The sequence below is a fragment of the Eurosta solidaginis genome, chromosome 1 (assembly GCF_040869045.1).
Source record: "Eurosta solidaginis isolate ZX-2024a chromosome 1, ASM4086904v1, whole genome shotgun sequence".
Taxonomy (NCBI): Eukaryota; Metazoa; Arthropoda; class Insecta; order Diptera; family Tephritidae; genus Eurosta; species Eurosta solidaginis.
This window is the reverse complement of record NC_090319.1, coordinates 90,993,693-91,009,928: the sequence shown is the minus strand read 5'-3', so window position 1 is coordinate 91,009,928 and position 16,236 is coordinate 90,993,693. Positions and strand designations below refer to the sequence as shown.

The following is a 16,236-nucleotide window of genomic DNA, read 5'->3' as shown; positions in this document are numbered from 1 at the left end:
TAAACCTGTACTATGCTTCAAGCAGTAAACATATTGTAACGAATTTACTTGCAAATCCTCTTATTTGCAATCCTCTGCTAAGTTCGAATCACTAAATTGTTGAATAAATAACTCCAATATTGAATAATGGAAAAATGGTCTTTATTAAAGTACTTCACAATGACACTTATACTTTGCTACTCACTGGCTTAATAACCAAACTGATTGATAACTCAAATTGAACTCTACTATTGGCCGCCAGATCGCGTGCTTAATCAATAACTGATTGATTGCTCAACTCAAACTGAATTACAGCGCCTCTACATCTGTTGCCTTTTATACCCTTTGGTTTCCTCGTTCGCATTTTTCCAGAATGTACTAGCATTGTCCATGAGCTCTCAAACTTCTCATCTATATGCATGTGTTTGCGCATTGACTCTCCGCTGCTCGTACTCGTACATGGTACATATGTGTAGACGGAATTATTTATTCGGTTATGTAGATACATAAAGATTGAATTATTGATGTGAATGTTTGTAGTTTACAGTCTCTCGCGCGCACATAGGCGTATAAGTAAATGCATCTGTGTGTGACATCTCTCTGGGCTGCCTTATATATGTGTATACTTGATTTGATTATTAACGTAAATACTGCTTGGCATGGCCTTAGCTTCGCCTTAGTGATGGTAATATCCGTGACAATATTGTGACGTATATGAGTGACACCAGGTGATACTCACATCCCTAGTCTGATGCTAAGTAAATGAAGTCACAACAACAATAAAGCAGACAGTCACTTGTATCTACATAAACGAATAAAACATTATGTCTACACATATGTACGTACACGCAGCAGAGAAGTGATGCTCCCAAAAGTATGCAATTGTAATTGTTGAAGTGTCGCTCACAAATACACGCATATGAGAAGCTATATACGTGCATCTGTAGTTATAATTATATGGCGGCAACTAAGTAAATTCTGGAAGCGCCTAGAAGATGCCACGAGGAAATCAAAGAGTATAAAAGCACCAGCGGTAGAGGCGCTATAATCTGTTTCGATTAAGACGATATCTAGCGAGCAATAGCAGTATTATTTTGGAAAGTCAGTTTCATTTAAACTATCAGTTTGGTTATTAAGCCAGCTAATTGCAAAGTAGAAGTGTTATTGTGAAGTACTTTAATAAAGGCCATTTCTCCATTATTCAATATTGGAGTTATTTATTCAACAATTTAGTGATTCGAACTTAGCAAAAAGGCAAATAAGAGGATTTGCAAGCAAATTCGTTACAATATCATGCTCAGGCTCTGTGCTTAAATTTTCTTTCACAATTCCCTTCAAACACATACATACACTACATACAAAAATGTTGCATTTGTATTCGAAGGTTGTTTTGCTGGATTCGCGCACATCGCACAACAAAGAACTTCGAAGATCTATAACGGCTACTTGTAGAGAATACGTTGAGAGAATTAATGATCTTCTAAACCAAGCAGCCGGAAGACACATATATATACATAATGGGAAGTATGCCGACCATTTGTGGTAGAGAAAAAACCTAGTAACAAATCTCACCGCTGTCAAGCGAGTGCAAAGGGCTTTGTCTACTTTCAACCCATTCAAGTCACCAGGACCGGTTGAAGTCTATATCTGTTACGGCAGAGAATAAGCCATATAGCTCCAGCTTTATCCAACTTCTATAAGGATATCTACTGCTCGGCTACATTCCAAACAGGTGGACAGGGGTTAAGGTAATATTCATACAAAAGCAGAGGGAAACCCGAACAACTACCCTCGTCGTATCGACCAATTGCCACAGTTCGCTTCTCCTAAAGGGTACGGAGAAAATTTTGTATCAGCATATTAGGAAGGTCCATCTAAAAAAAACTACCTCTGTGTTGGACTACATATGTCTATCAGTCAGGAAAATCCCTGTAGAGGGCTATTCATAGCCTCACCGAAAAAATTGAAAAAGCTTTGGAGTCTAAAATATATAACCCTCTGTGCTTTTATGGACACCTCAGATGCTTTCGATAACACGTCACAGAGATATTCATAAAAAGGCGGCGGACTACAATGCAGGGATTGCCCGGTGATCGCGTTCTTAAAGACAAATACCCTAAACTTGCAGTTGAGGAAAGCAACCTTCCCATGGAGATGCGTGTCGCTCTACCTCAACTTCGATCTGGATAATGAAATAGGATAAACTCTTATTTACTTACAGAATCAACCACAAATATCCAATGTATGTCCCGCTTGTAATGTGTGCCCATATGATGATTGATAACTTTTCAAGTACGATGTGGAGGCAACGCCCCTAACTCTCTGCAAGTTTACTCGCACTCGCGTTAGAGGATGCTGATGAAAATAAGAGTGTCGCCACACCTACTGGATGGGACTAAGCACAACTACGACAACAACAATGACACATCAAGCTATCGAACATGTTATGATTGGCAAGGATATAAGCCTAGTAATAATGCGCTGGTTGCAATCTATGATAAAAAGAAGAAAAATCAGTGTGGAGCTGGGAAGGACAGCTGAGTCAACGGTGGCCACTAAGGGATGCACTCAAGAGGGTATACTCTCCTATTTTATGGAACCTGGTCATAGATGACCTCCTTCAGTTAATGAAATACAATCGATTTGACAGACAAGGGTATGTCTTAGTAATCTGCGTCACAGGCATGCACGAGGAAACAATATGCAATCGCATGCAACAACCCCTACGCATCCTAGAAAGGTGATTTGATACCAAAGCATTGTCTAGCAATCCTAAAAAAACTGTCATGTGGCTTTTTCCGGAGAATAAAACTCTCCATGAGAACAGTCGCTGTAGTTTGCGGTAGAGAATGTCTACGCAGAGACTTATCCTCGAAGAGCATCTTTTTTATGTGAGACAAACAGGCAGCCTTGAGTACGTGGCAGTCTTACACAACTACTTCTAAGCTATTGGATGAATGCGTTGGAAAACTAAATTATCGGTTAGCCAAAACCAAGGTTTTCTAAGAACGGGTTCCCGACTATCAGGGACATGAAGGTAATGAACAGGCGGACTGCTTAGCCAACCAGGGTGCCATAGTAGCATTCTAGCCACACTAGGGAAACCATATATAACTGGGAAACAAATCAGCTCAGACAACACTAGATTGAACGCTAGGGTAAGGGTAGGCCAATCTTTTCATACTCCCAGCAAGGAGATTTTTAGCTAAACTAAAGTAATCTAAGCAGAGCAGTGCTTCTGGGTACTATACGGGACACTGTACTCTACGGTATCACCTATGTAAGTTAAATCCATCGGATACACAAGTCTGTCGCTGTTGTGGAGGATGAAACGATGGTTCACATTATCTACGAATGCCACGCCTTGACTAGGCAGAGGCTGATATCCGGCTGCTAACATCAAGTGGAGGTCATCTTGGAATCACGAGGACAATCGAAAAAATTAAGCAGAGAATCTATTAGGTTGGTTGCCGACCGTTGGTCATAGAATGGATGCCAACTTCGACGTTTGCTTCATAGCATAAGGGCCCAAGTCCCGGAGCCGTGGGCAGATGACGCAACATAACTCAGCTGCACGATTTCATGTGATCGCACCAAGTCGTTCTGTTGGTTATGGATTATTTCAGCAATCCCAAATCAGGAAGCAGATGTGTTTCCACATATTTGAGTTGCAGTCTGAACAAGGTAGGAGTTTTGAATCAGCTTTGTTACAAGAAATACGTAGAGCATTGGCCATTCGGTAAACTTTGATCCTTAGTTCAATAGTATGGTGGAGCTATTCACTAGAACTTTGGAAGAGCACCTAAGAAAATTAGTGAATAAGTTCCATAAAGATTGGGACATAAACATATCCTTATTTATGGTGGCCTATCGATCGGCAGTGCATGAGACAACACGTCAGACAGAAGGTAAGTTTCGGCAATGATTTTCGATTTCCAGCTGACATGAAGTGTGAGATGAAATCCGATGCGGTAAGAAATGCCAGGAAATCCATTGGTGCCTTTGAGTAAGAAATAATCGATTGAAAGGCGCGCCGTCGTACGCGGCATTCTTACTTTAAAAAGCTTAATTTTTCTATATAAAAAAGGTTTTGTTTGTATGTATTTAAGGAAATCAACGTTTTGGCCATTTCGGAAAGATCGCAGGTTTTTGCCTCAAAGTTTTGCGGATCGTTCCAAAAATTTCAGAAGTACCTCCTTGCGAAGATACTGTTCTTCGTTCATTTACTCCAGGGAGCCTTCGAACCTAACCCCGGTCTAAGGGACTGGTACTGCTGCGTCTGCCGAACAAATTCAAGTACATAAAATGGTCACACTTTTTTCTGTATTTCTCGTGCAAAGCATAGTCTCACCGAAGGAGATGTTCTGGACTAACTCCTAATGCTCGTTGTCGACACGATTTCTTTACATCATTTGTAGCTACTTGCTAATCACGCACAAAGGCGACTTATGGTTGCTATTAATGGTCTTTCAATACTCATGACTCTCGTGGCACTGTTTTAATGATTAGCACCAAGCACGGCCAAGGATGCCGTCGTCGAAATCATAAGCAATCCAAGTGGATATCATTGCGTAACTCATGGGTAATAATATTATAATCCTACATAATTTAAATTTTACAAGGACCCTGGATAATTTTTTTAAATGCAGACCAAAATGTGCAGATGTTTGCGTTCGAAACATTGATTTCAATAACCTTCGTTAAACCAAAATATCATTTTAGAATGAAAGTCGACCGATTTTAAGTTGAAAGATGTTAAGGTTATATGCCCAGTCCAAACTGTTCTTTTCCGGCCTTTTGATACAAGAATTCATTATGAATAACCGCGTAGCTTCCGTTTTTAGACTAGTTCGACTATCCCCTACGTTAGGGTAGTAGAACAGCACTTTTGCTTCACCACTTTGAGTGTTCTTGCGAAGGACAAAGCCTCAACTGGTAAATATATTTATTTATTTAATTCATTCAATCTAAAAGTACATGCTTTCTTACAGACTAGTTAAAAATAGAAAACAGTTCAAGCTTAAACTTATATAAGCTGTTATTAAAATTAATAACACTACTGAATCGATTTGCTAGATGTATAGTCCTAGTTATAGGTTCATTCATAGCATAATTCGTTTTATGAGTTATTTCGATGAATAATATATTATGCCGGTGGAATATATGGAATAAACAAATTAGATAAATGGGACCAATTTATGCTCAAGTTTATTACATTATAGGCAAGTATGAGTGAGATAAAAGTTCTTCTGTCATGCAAAGCCTGAAGACCAAGCAATTTGCACCTGCTGGTATACGATGGGAGACCGTCTGGACAGTGAAGCATTAGTAAAGCAATTTTCGTAAAAACTTTTTGAACTCTTTGAATTTTATAGGAGTTAGATTCATAAAAAAGATTCCATATTATTGAACAATATTCAAGGCGACTTCTGACCAAGGAGATATAAAGTGCCTTCAACGTCAAAGGGTCCTTAAAGTCACTGGTGTTTCGTCTAAGAACCCAACCATTGCAAAGGACTTTGCAATAATGAAGTCAATATGACTGGAAAAAGAGAGTTTGGAGTCAAAAATTACACCCAAATCCTTAATCTCTTGACAACGATTCAGAGATTTAGCATTTAGTTTGTAGTTAAACTATGTCGCAGTTGTCTTTTTGGAATAAGGCACAACGCAGCATTTGTTTGTATTTAAAAATAAATTATTGTCTGCGCACCAACCGGCAAAAGAGTCCAGATCAGATTGCAAGTTAGTTCAGTCAGAGCTATTACGGATCGTCAGAAATAGTTTGACATCGTCCGCAAACATCAAAAATTTTGCGAATTTGAATTGCTGGGGCAAATCATTTATGAAAATTAAGAATAACAGAGGGCCACAATGGGTACCCTGCGGAATAGCTGACCAGGCGTTTATATGTAGAGATGACTTGTCGGCTCCAATTGCCACATAGAGCTTTCTGTTCGATAGAAAACTCTTGAAGAATTTCAACAAGTTTCCATTGATTCCATACTTGGCTAACTTGCGTATTATGATAATATGATCAACCTTGTCGAATGCTTTCGAGAAGTCTGTGTATATGACGTCAAGTTGCTCAGAGTTCTCTAAAGCACCCACAATTTGATTAGTAACTAAAGCTAAATTGGTGGAAGTAGACCTACCTGGGAAAAATCCATGCTGACACTCCACTATAGCCTTGCCTACGTAATCGAAACAATAAAACACAGCAAGCAGCGACACTTATGTAGAATACAACGAAGAGATAGTGGAGCGTGACTGGTTAGTTTGGAGTGCCAGTAGCAGTGCTTTTTATTGCCTACCATGTCGTCTGTTAAGCACCAATACTTTAAATCGACCTAAAATTTGTTGTCCTGGTGGATATACTCAAGAATTTCCCTTATTACTATATACTACATCATCGCCATTTTCATCATCATCTTCGTCACCTTCCGAGAGCATATCACGATTGCCTTCGGCCGAACCATAACCATTGCTACAAATATTGCTCGCATGATGTCCCACACTTGACGAAATGCTACTGCTTGTAACCACGCTTGCCGCACCATCCCCACTTAAAGCTTGGTTCAACATTTGTGAAGCTGAGCTGGAATGTTTGCTTTGATTAGAACGGCCCCATTTGGCACGTCGGTTTTGAAACCAAGTTTCCACCTGACGATCGGAAAGTTTGAGTTGAAGCGCGAGATAACGGCGTTCTTTAGGTGAGAGATATTTTGAATTAACAAAACGATTCTAGAGACTTTTTGTCTGTTGTGAAGTGAAACGAATTTGACCACCTTTTCGTTTGACACCAAAGTTGGGTATATAAAAACCGGGATATGCAGCATTGCAATAAAGAGCAGCAACAGCGGCAGCATTGCCATTGAAGCCTGTAAGTAAAATTACGTATTTACATAAAAAATGAAGTATTAAATTGAAATTGAATTGAAACCAAAGTAAAAATCAAAATAATATTTAAATTATATTCTATTTATTACAGCTTAGTTAGTTTATTATAGTTTATACTTATTTATAATAATAAACATCTTATCTAATTAAAGGAACATAAAATATCTAGGGACTGCACAAAAAGTGCGAGATAGGCAAACGTCCGAGTGAAACCAATACAAGGTTTGTTCCAGTATCTGAGGTAGACCCTGTTTACGTTTTTTAAAGTACAAAGGCAACATCTGCACGGAGATGCACTTATTTGATCGAGTTATGTATGTACCTATGTGTTTCAGTATGAGCTTCGCCTACTTTTTGTACACGTGGGAAAGCTTACAACTTTAAGCGCATAGTACTCAGCAATTGCCCTGGGGCCCGGTAGGTTTTTGGGGGCCCGGCAAGGCAAAGCAGTATTGACAGTACTCTAACTAAGATTTCATAGATATATACATACTTTGTTGCTACAAAAAATTGTTTTAAAATTGAAATTTTTTTACGTTCTACTATGAGGCAAAATCGCTTGACAAGCCTTGGAACATTGGCGTTGGAGTCCAGCCTTGCTCGGTAATTTCCATATTCGCAGACCAAAAAGCACGGAAGGTTTTCCTTGGCTGATTCAAGCTCTTAAAATGTACATATGAAGAAAAAGTTAATGTAAGCAAATCAAACAATGAAATCTAACATTTAATTTATGTATGTATGTAAGTGCTCCAGTAAATCTTATTTTATATGAAATAAAACTGACAATGTGAATTGAAAAATTTATGTATGTTATGTTATTTTTTTTTTACTGGATTGAGTTTATTTTTTAGGATGCCCCGTAAACGCGAACTGTCCCAGGGGCCCGGCTCGGCTCTCTGCGGCCCTGCACCAAGGATCTACATAGTTTTGGAGGCCCTAAACTTTAAGAAATGCCAAACTTGGAGATTTGGGTTTCGATAATAGTCAAATCAAAATTAACGTTTCAGACTCATTTTGCAGTTTCGAAAATAAACAACAGAATTAAATTTACAAAAGTTCGAGAGTTAGATAAGATTAGATAAGCCTTTTACTTGAATATACGGCCAAACGATTTTGCTAACCCTTCCCATCATATAAGTTGGAGATCATTTGAAAAGGGTATTTAAGGAATTTCTCAATTTAGGAACTACCGAAAATCTCATTGAGTATTTCAATCAGCAGCAAGGAACGAGTGAGTGCGGCTATTAAAAATGTTTTACTTAAAGTATCAGTGCCTTGATGATTCACACATTTTACTTAAAAAAACCATCACGTCTGTAGACCCGGGGTTTATCGTACCAACCCCGGAGTTTCCGGGCGTAAAGTGGAGGTTTGGCAGCCCCAGTTAATAGTAACTGCAGAACAATTGCTTCGCCGACCGCACCGAGGATACTGGGATCAGTTCACGGGCAAATCACCATAAACAATTTAGAAACAAGTTCTTTCAATTAGGTTTTCTTAGCGGGGTCGGCGTGATTTGGCAAACACTCCGAGTGTATTTCTGCCATGAAAAGTTCAGTGAGTCGGCGCAAAAAAGGGCCTGTACCGCCGATTTTTAGGAAAAATTAAAAAAAGAAAGACCATAAACAAATCCAGCATTATCAGTTATTTGCAACAGATGGCGCAACGCTGATTAAATATAGTTGGTAAAGAGGAATAGAAGTAGCAGTTTATACGTCAAACAATCTACAGCTGTATAGCTAAATGGTTAGCGCAGCATGCCTAAAGCGTACTGATGATGAAGGCGTAGCATCCTTCGAAATGTATCTATCTGCGCCGCCATGGCGGGTTGTCTGAAGAATTGTAATTAAGAAAACAATAATTATCATAAAAGTTATTGTTCTGGCCTTGAGCTCGAATCGAACCTTGAATACATTAAAAAAAGATAATAAAAACATTTTTGACAAACATTCAACCGACCTAATATAAAGGAAATGAAAGGCGCGACGCAAATTGGAAGAGAAGCTTGGCCTAAAATCTTTTCGGAGGCTATCACATCTGGTATTTAAACCTTTTTAATGAAGAAATACACATTTTAGCAATTGGATTCTTGTAACTGGCAGTGATGCGCTACTTTGGTACTCCTTTCGGATTTTTCAATTAATAAAATATTACAAATCTCCTAAATTAGAAGCAGCCTAATTCACAAAATGTTTCATTCAAATCACCCTGTACTTCGTACGCATTCTCACGCGACATTTGATTGGTGCTTGCACGGTAGCACATCGATACATGCATACAATACCAAACAGCCCTGATGATGTTAACAACGAAATATACAGCAATAAATACCTATGCCATAGCATAGCAAAGCTGCAAACACGCAAATGCTATCTCGCTCATATACAACAGATATTAAGGTGTTAACACTATATGGTTTTCTTTGTCATACATTGACTATTAAAAATGTGGCGAAATGGCGATTCGCCATTATGAAAATAACTTCCGTTTGCATGAATACAGCAATAAAAAGCTCATTACTGTCATAATTGCATCATTTACCGTTGGTGAGCTTACCGGTATCAATTGTTTTTTTTTGTTAATGTCCATATAGATAATAATAATCAATTTAGGAACAGATAGGCATATTGCGTAAAACTGAAGGTAAAAACTAATTGAAGTTTTTGTTGTTCGTTTAACTTTGATATTCATTGAAAAAGTGCGTGACTATATAGAGAAGGGTGTAAAACAAAAGCAACAAAACCAATAAAAAAAATTGGCTTTTTCATGATTTAATAAGTAGAGGTTTTGTTCTTTAATGTCAGCAGAGCTGTGACACTCCCAATTTGAATATCGGGACGAACAGCTTTTACGAAGCAAGGAAAGCAGGGAATAATTCAATGCCCTTCAACGAAAATTGTAGTAGAAAAGTACCTTTAGTACACTCTAAAACTTTTGTATGAAATTAAGATTGAAATGGGGGTAAAATCCTGTTGAAATAATATTTGGTGTAAAAATGCCCATTTTTTATACGTATTCATGTTGAAAATCAAAAAATGGATGATATTACTATAAAAAAAACGTGTAATATTTTGATTTACACCCGAAAAGTACGTAGTTTTACGCAAGAATTGTACAAAAGTATACATGCCTTATAATTTCACACAACAATGTGCAAATTTCGATCACTTATTATTTTACTTCAGGTAACTGTAAATTTTCATTTTCTGTGAAATTGTCGGGTTTGTCGTCTCGTGGCGGAAAAAAGTTAATAAGAATTAAAACATAAATATAAATAAGCGAGTAAGTTATAAAATATATGTAAATATATATAAGTGATAAGCTTTAAAATATATGTAAATATATATAAGTGAATAAGCTTTACAAATATATTGGAAATGTTTGTGTGTAAAGTGTGTGCAAAGCAGTTCTACAAATTAAAAAGTTATCATTTGCATTTATACGCGCATAGGGAACTGGGTTAAATTTGTTTGAATGTTTGTTTCCAAAATGCAATAAAAAGTTTTCAAGCTACAATGTCTATGCAGTCCACTTTTCAAAAAAGCATTCTGCTAAAGACGCCATAGTTGAAGGTGTCTCCAATGTGTACCACAAATTCAATTGCTCGATGGCTTCTTGCGACTTTTTCGCTATAAGCATACATGAAGTATACTCACATATTTTAAAGCATTTTGCTTATGGCAAAAACGCCAACTGTCCAGTAATTTCTTGTTTGAAACCATTTAGTAATGTGTCCTCATTTCGATCACATATTTTCCGGAAACAGCCAAGATAATGACTATTCGCTGGAAAAAGATGTGGGCGAAAATAATGAGGAACTATCGCTAAATACGATAACTTGCCAGGAGTTGCCAAATAGTCCTAGTTCTACCCGCGTTAATAGCTTTAAAAATATGTTAACACAGTTAAAATGCAAATATAATATGTCTGAGACCTGCGGAGAGTTTTTCTTAAAGAGCTGTTTAATATAATAAATAATGATGCAAATTCGCAAGTATTAAGAGTGAATAAAATATTTGCTAGCGCTGAGCAACGAATTATAAAAGCAGAGGTCATTAGGTGCATTCAGAACTCTGACTTAATCAATGATTTAAGAAGCATTATCACAAGACGCAGGCAAAAGAATTGTTTTTCAAAAAGTAGTTTCTGCGTTTCTCCAAAAGAAATTTATTTAGGTGTAGATAATTATCACAAACAGTGCGTTTATCATTATATACCCCTACTAGAGACGTTGGAAAGTTTGCTTACCGATTAAAAATATTTTGAAGTCTTTTGTGAATGGAAAACATGTAAAAATAAAATGTATTCTGATTACCATGACGGTGTCGTGTATAAAAACCACAGCATTTTTAATTCCGGTGAAAAACGCATTGAGCTTCTTATGTTTCAAGATGCATTTGAGTTGTGCAATCCCTTGGGATCATCAAAAAAAAGCACAAACTGATTGGATTTTATTTTATATTAGGAAAGATTGATGTGAAGTACAAATCTCTGGTAAAAAACATTCAACTAATTTTATTATGCAACGAAAGTTATATAAAAAATTTCGGGTTCGAAGCTATTTTAAAACAATTACTTAGCGACCTGAAAACTTTGGAGACACAAGGTCTAACTTTTCTGAACAAAAAAACTGGCATGCAAGAAACTCTATTTGGAACTGCGTTTGCAGTAATTGGCGACAATTTAGGTTGGCATCAAATTGGCGGTTTTAATGAAAATTTCAGTTTCTCGCAATATATTTGCAGATATTGCTTTTTTGAACGAAAGAATAGAGTTGTGCTTTTTCGTTTATTTCAGAGATTCGAATCCTTCGTTCTTTTTCTGATGAATGAACAAGTTGTTCTTTTTGTTCATCTGTTCTTTTTTTTCAAGCAAATTTGTTCACTGCTGCTCGCACCCCCGAAAAAAGCCAACAAGTATAGAGAGGGGTGTGTATGCAGCAATGATTTGTGTAGGTATATTTAAATGTGTTATGAATAAATAAGTTAATATATATATATGTATAATTAACTTCAAAAAAGTTACAAATTTCGGAAGATCCAGGAAGTTGAAAGAGTAGGGACACCAATTGTAAATATGAACTTTTCAAGTTTAATAAATGTAATAATTAGTTTCTTACAAAAGATGTTTTTCATAAAGAGTCCACACATATATTGTTGTAGCAGTGCCACACACAAAGTTGATCACACATATCTTTAGTGTAAGTGGCATCATCGACATTCGTGCTCACTGTGAATTTCTGCGTATGTATGTAGGAATTTACAATGTTCGCGAACGAGAAGACAGAAAGAATAACATTAGATAAAACGAACTAAAAGAACAAATGAACTAAAAGAACAAATAGAACTGAAATCGAAGATCTAGTTCACTTGTTCGGTTGAGAGACCCGGTCAATTGAACAAGTTCAGAACGAAACGACCCAACTCTAGGAAAGAACCTAGCTTTAAAAATATTGACATTTGCGAATTAAGAAACAAACACAATTACAACGAGCAACTTATTGAAGGCTGTATGAGCAGAGGGGTTGTTCGCGACTCCGTGTTAAATGGTCTTAGATATTTTCATGTTTGTAAACCAGGATTACCACCGTGTATAGCGCATGATTTATTTGAAGGTATTGTACCTTATGATTTAATGGAAATTCTGAGAGGATTAAGTGTAACCTTTTGTTTTACCTTTGAATACATAAACGCCTTTTTAAAAAGTCTAAGAAAAACTTTTGCATTACGTCTGTCATGTCCAAAATTAAATTTTAATATGAAAAAGCTTATAGGAAAGGCAGATGAAGTAAGACATATGTTATTTCTAATGCCTATTGTTTTAATGAATGTTGTCACTGACAATAAAAATCCAATATACTTGTTATTTACAGCAATGATTAACATGTGTCGGTTGATATGTTCTGATAAAATATCCGAGTCTGAGTTGGAATTACTTAACTACCATATATACGTTTATTTCGAGTTACGAGCAGAATATCTTCCCAACATGAAGCCTAGACCCAAACATCACTATATAAAACACTATCCAGACCTTATAAGACAATTCGGTCCTTTGAAAAACTTTTTTTCTCTACATTTTGAACACAAACATCAATACTTCAAAAATATTGCAAAGAAATGTAAACATTTTAAAAACATTACTTTAACTTTAGCAAATAGACATCAATATTTTCAAGCAAGTATTTTTGGAGATAGATTAAGAACAAATATTATAAGTGATAATGTCTATGAATTAAGTCACGATATGTTCAATATAAATATTCCAAGAAAGTATATATTTGTATCCAAAAAGATTTTGTTTTGTTGAACTAAATATAGAAATAACGATGTTATACTCTTTTAGTTGACAAGCAAGGTTTTTAGTACGTTCTTACAATCAAATCTATTTTAATAAGCGCAGATTATACTGAATTTGCACTATTTGGAAGTTTAATGAGAATGTGGTATAACAGCACCATTAGTTTATACGAATCTATACCCACAAATGATGATAACTCTGGCTTTATAAGTAATAATGGCTTAATAATACAGCAACCAATAAAAGTTTTTAGCTTGAAAAATAAGAAATACTTTGCACCGTTTTCTTCTTTAGTAGAAAATATATAAATCAAGTACCTCGTATGGCAAATTTATTTATGAATCTTTAATGTATTAAGTTTTAGTTTTATTCTTAGTATAGTAAGGTAAAACGGTATAAGCAGCCAAAAATGTTGACTAAATAAATTTTTATCTAATATAAATTTTATTTCTAATTTTTAGCTAAATCTCTTTCCCTAAATAGAACCAAACTTGTGTTAGAATGTGACGGAACAGAAATAGAAGACGATGAGACGTCGAAAGCTGTTTTAGAGGAGAAATGTACGCTATTACTTTTAAATCATGAAGACGAGTGGACACCTGAGAGAAAATTTATTAATCCAGCTGACGATATCAACACAACAACAGTTATCCAAAGTGAACTGCAAACCAAGACATCTACTATTTTTTCTTTATCCAATGAAAAAAATCACGCCAAATCAGACTTCCACCTTAGAAGGCATATGCACAACGCAACAGACCCAAAACATGGAAAATGAAAACGTTTTGTTAATATTTTCCGACGATGTAAATATGGTCAATGATCATGATAATTCCAACATGGATTCAGAAAATCCCAAGCGCTCCAAAAATAATTCTGTCAAAATAAATCCACATGCAGCTTGTGATAAGTTTCAAAGCTTTGTTATTCCATGGAATAAATTGCCAAATGAGGTACTTGTGGCGTTAAATAATAAAAAAAAATTAGGTAAACTTTTGAAGTCAGTTGCGAACGTAATAGTGGACGGATTACGTGAAATTTCGCATTACATACCGATGAACATTTACAGAGCCGTTGCTCAGGCTGCAGCGAACCAGTACCCTGATTCATTTATCGAAACAGATTCACAGGGAAATGCTATGTCCTTGGCACCAATTTCACTTATTTCAACAATGAGAAATAGAAATAATTTTTTAAATAGTACGCTCAGACGATCTGCATTAAATTCATGCATACCAAATAAAAAAAATCATTGAACGCTTTGGGCACAAGCTGCGTTAACTGGGAACCACAACTAACAGACGCAAGCATAAATGATATTAACAACAAAAAAAAAACTATTTGTTATCAATGCTTCAGAAAAAAAATCTTCAAAAAATTGAAATAGAAAATGTACGAAAGTGTATGGCAGAGTGCTTCTCTGCACAAAGATTATTTTTTAATGACACTAAATAAACTGCAACTGTTCAAAATATACTAGACCAATGGCCAATGATATTCCACAAGAGCTGCCTATATGACCATTTTAATACGTTAACGGAACTCGATATTGAAGATTTCAAGTCAAACTTCGAATTGTCTAAACCAAAATTAAGATCATTTTTTAAAATACAGGATAAACGCACTCAATTTATTTTCACGGCTATTGCTAAATATTTCAAGGAGAACGACGAGCTTCTTTTTAAATTGTATAAGGTACATACATACATTAGTATATACATATTTTTTAATATTTATATCAACTTTCACTTTTTCAACTTTTTAGTAACTTTCTAATTATTTTATACATTATTTCAGTTTGGGACGACAATTGAAGAAGTTGAAAAAGAAATAAAAGAGCCAACGCGCTGTATTTCTATTATAGGTGAATATTATAATATTATATATATTGTCACGGATATTAGCATCACTAAGTTATCCCATCACTAAGGCGATGCTAAGGCCATGCCAAGCAGTATTTACGTTAATAATCAAATCAAGTATACACATACATATATAAGGCAGCCCAGAGAGATGTCACACACAGATGCATTTACTTATACGCCTATGTGCGCGCGAGAGACTGTAAACTACAAACATTCACATCAATAATTCAATCTTTATGTATCTACATAAACGAATAAATAATTGCGTCTACACATATGTACCATGTACGAATACGAGCAGCGGAGAGTCAATGCGCAAACACATGCATATATCTGAGAAGTTTGAGAGCTACTGGACTAGTAGATTCTGGAAGCGCCTAAAAGATGTATAAAATTGTGCAATTTTAGTTATAGCTGAGAAGTTTGAGAGCTCATGAACAATGCTAGTACATTCTGGAAAAATGCGAACGAGGAAACCAAAGGGTATAAAAGGCAACAGATGAAGAGGCGCTGTAATTCAGTTTGAGTTGAGCAATCAATCAGTTATTGATTAAGCACGCGATCTGGCGGCCAATAGTAGAGTTTAATTTGAGTTATGAATCAGTTTGGTTAATAAGCCAGCGAGTAGCAAAGTATAAGTGTTATTGTGAAGTACTTTAATAAAGGCCATTTTTCCATTATTCAATATTGGAGTTATTTATTCAACAGTTTAGTGATTCGAACTTAGCAGAGGATTGCAAATAAGAGGATTTGCAAGTAAATTCGTTACAATATGTTAAACGAACGTATTTTAACCCTTTCCAGGGCACTACCAGAAATCCTTAAAAATTAATTAAAAATTTTATTTTGTTTCGTTCATTTAAGTTATTTATTTAGGAATATATAAAATAATAATTTTATAATTTTGTATTAATAATTTTATTATTTTAATTTTATTTACTTTTTTTATTTTTTATTCATTTCATTATTTTCTAGATACATATAGGTAGGTAGGTCTTCTGGCTATCTCAAAACATATCATATATTTTTTTGAAAGGAAAATTACCTTTAAAGAAACAAATGGGGATTTGACTTAGTTTTACAGCTACTTTGCTATTATTATATATACAATTTAGAATATCCCAAAAATATTTCGCAAACGTGTGAATTTTTGGTGCGTTATTTTTTCAAATTTTATCCGTCCCAAATACGT

General features: G+C 35.6%; 1 protein-coding gene and 1 pseudogene across 3 annotated transcripts in view; one reads left to right on the top strand and one right to left on the bottom strand.

The window, feature by feature from the left end:
- RhoGAP93B (MyTH4 and RhoGAP_KIAA1688 domain-containing protein RhoGAP93B) overlaps positions 1–16,133 on the top strand; it is a 422,769-nt gene extending 406,636 nt beyond the window's left edge. The window contains exons 19-21 of one of the 3 annotated variants that reach the window (XR_010948420.1): positions 13,641–14,874; positions 14,977–15,043; positions 15,110–16,133. The gene's annotated coding sequence lies outside the window, so the exon portion shown is untranslated. Of the gene's footprint in view, positions 1–13,640; positions 14,875–14,976 lie in introns of all 3 variants that reach the window. The other 2 variants (XR_010948419.1, XR_010948421.1) reach the window with 2 other exon arrangements.
- The window catches only part of LOC137237217 (hematopoietically-expressed homeobox protein HHEX-like), a 463,868-nt pseudogene continuing 453,989 nt past the window's right edge, over positions 6,358–16,236 (bottom strand).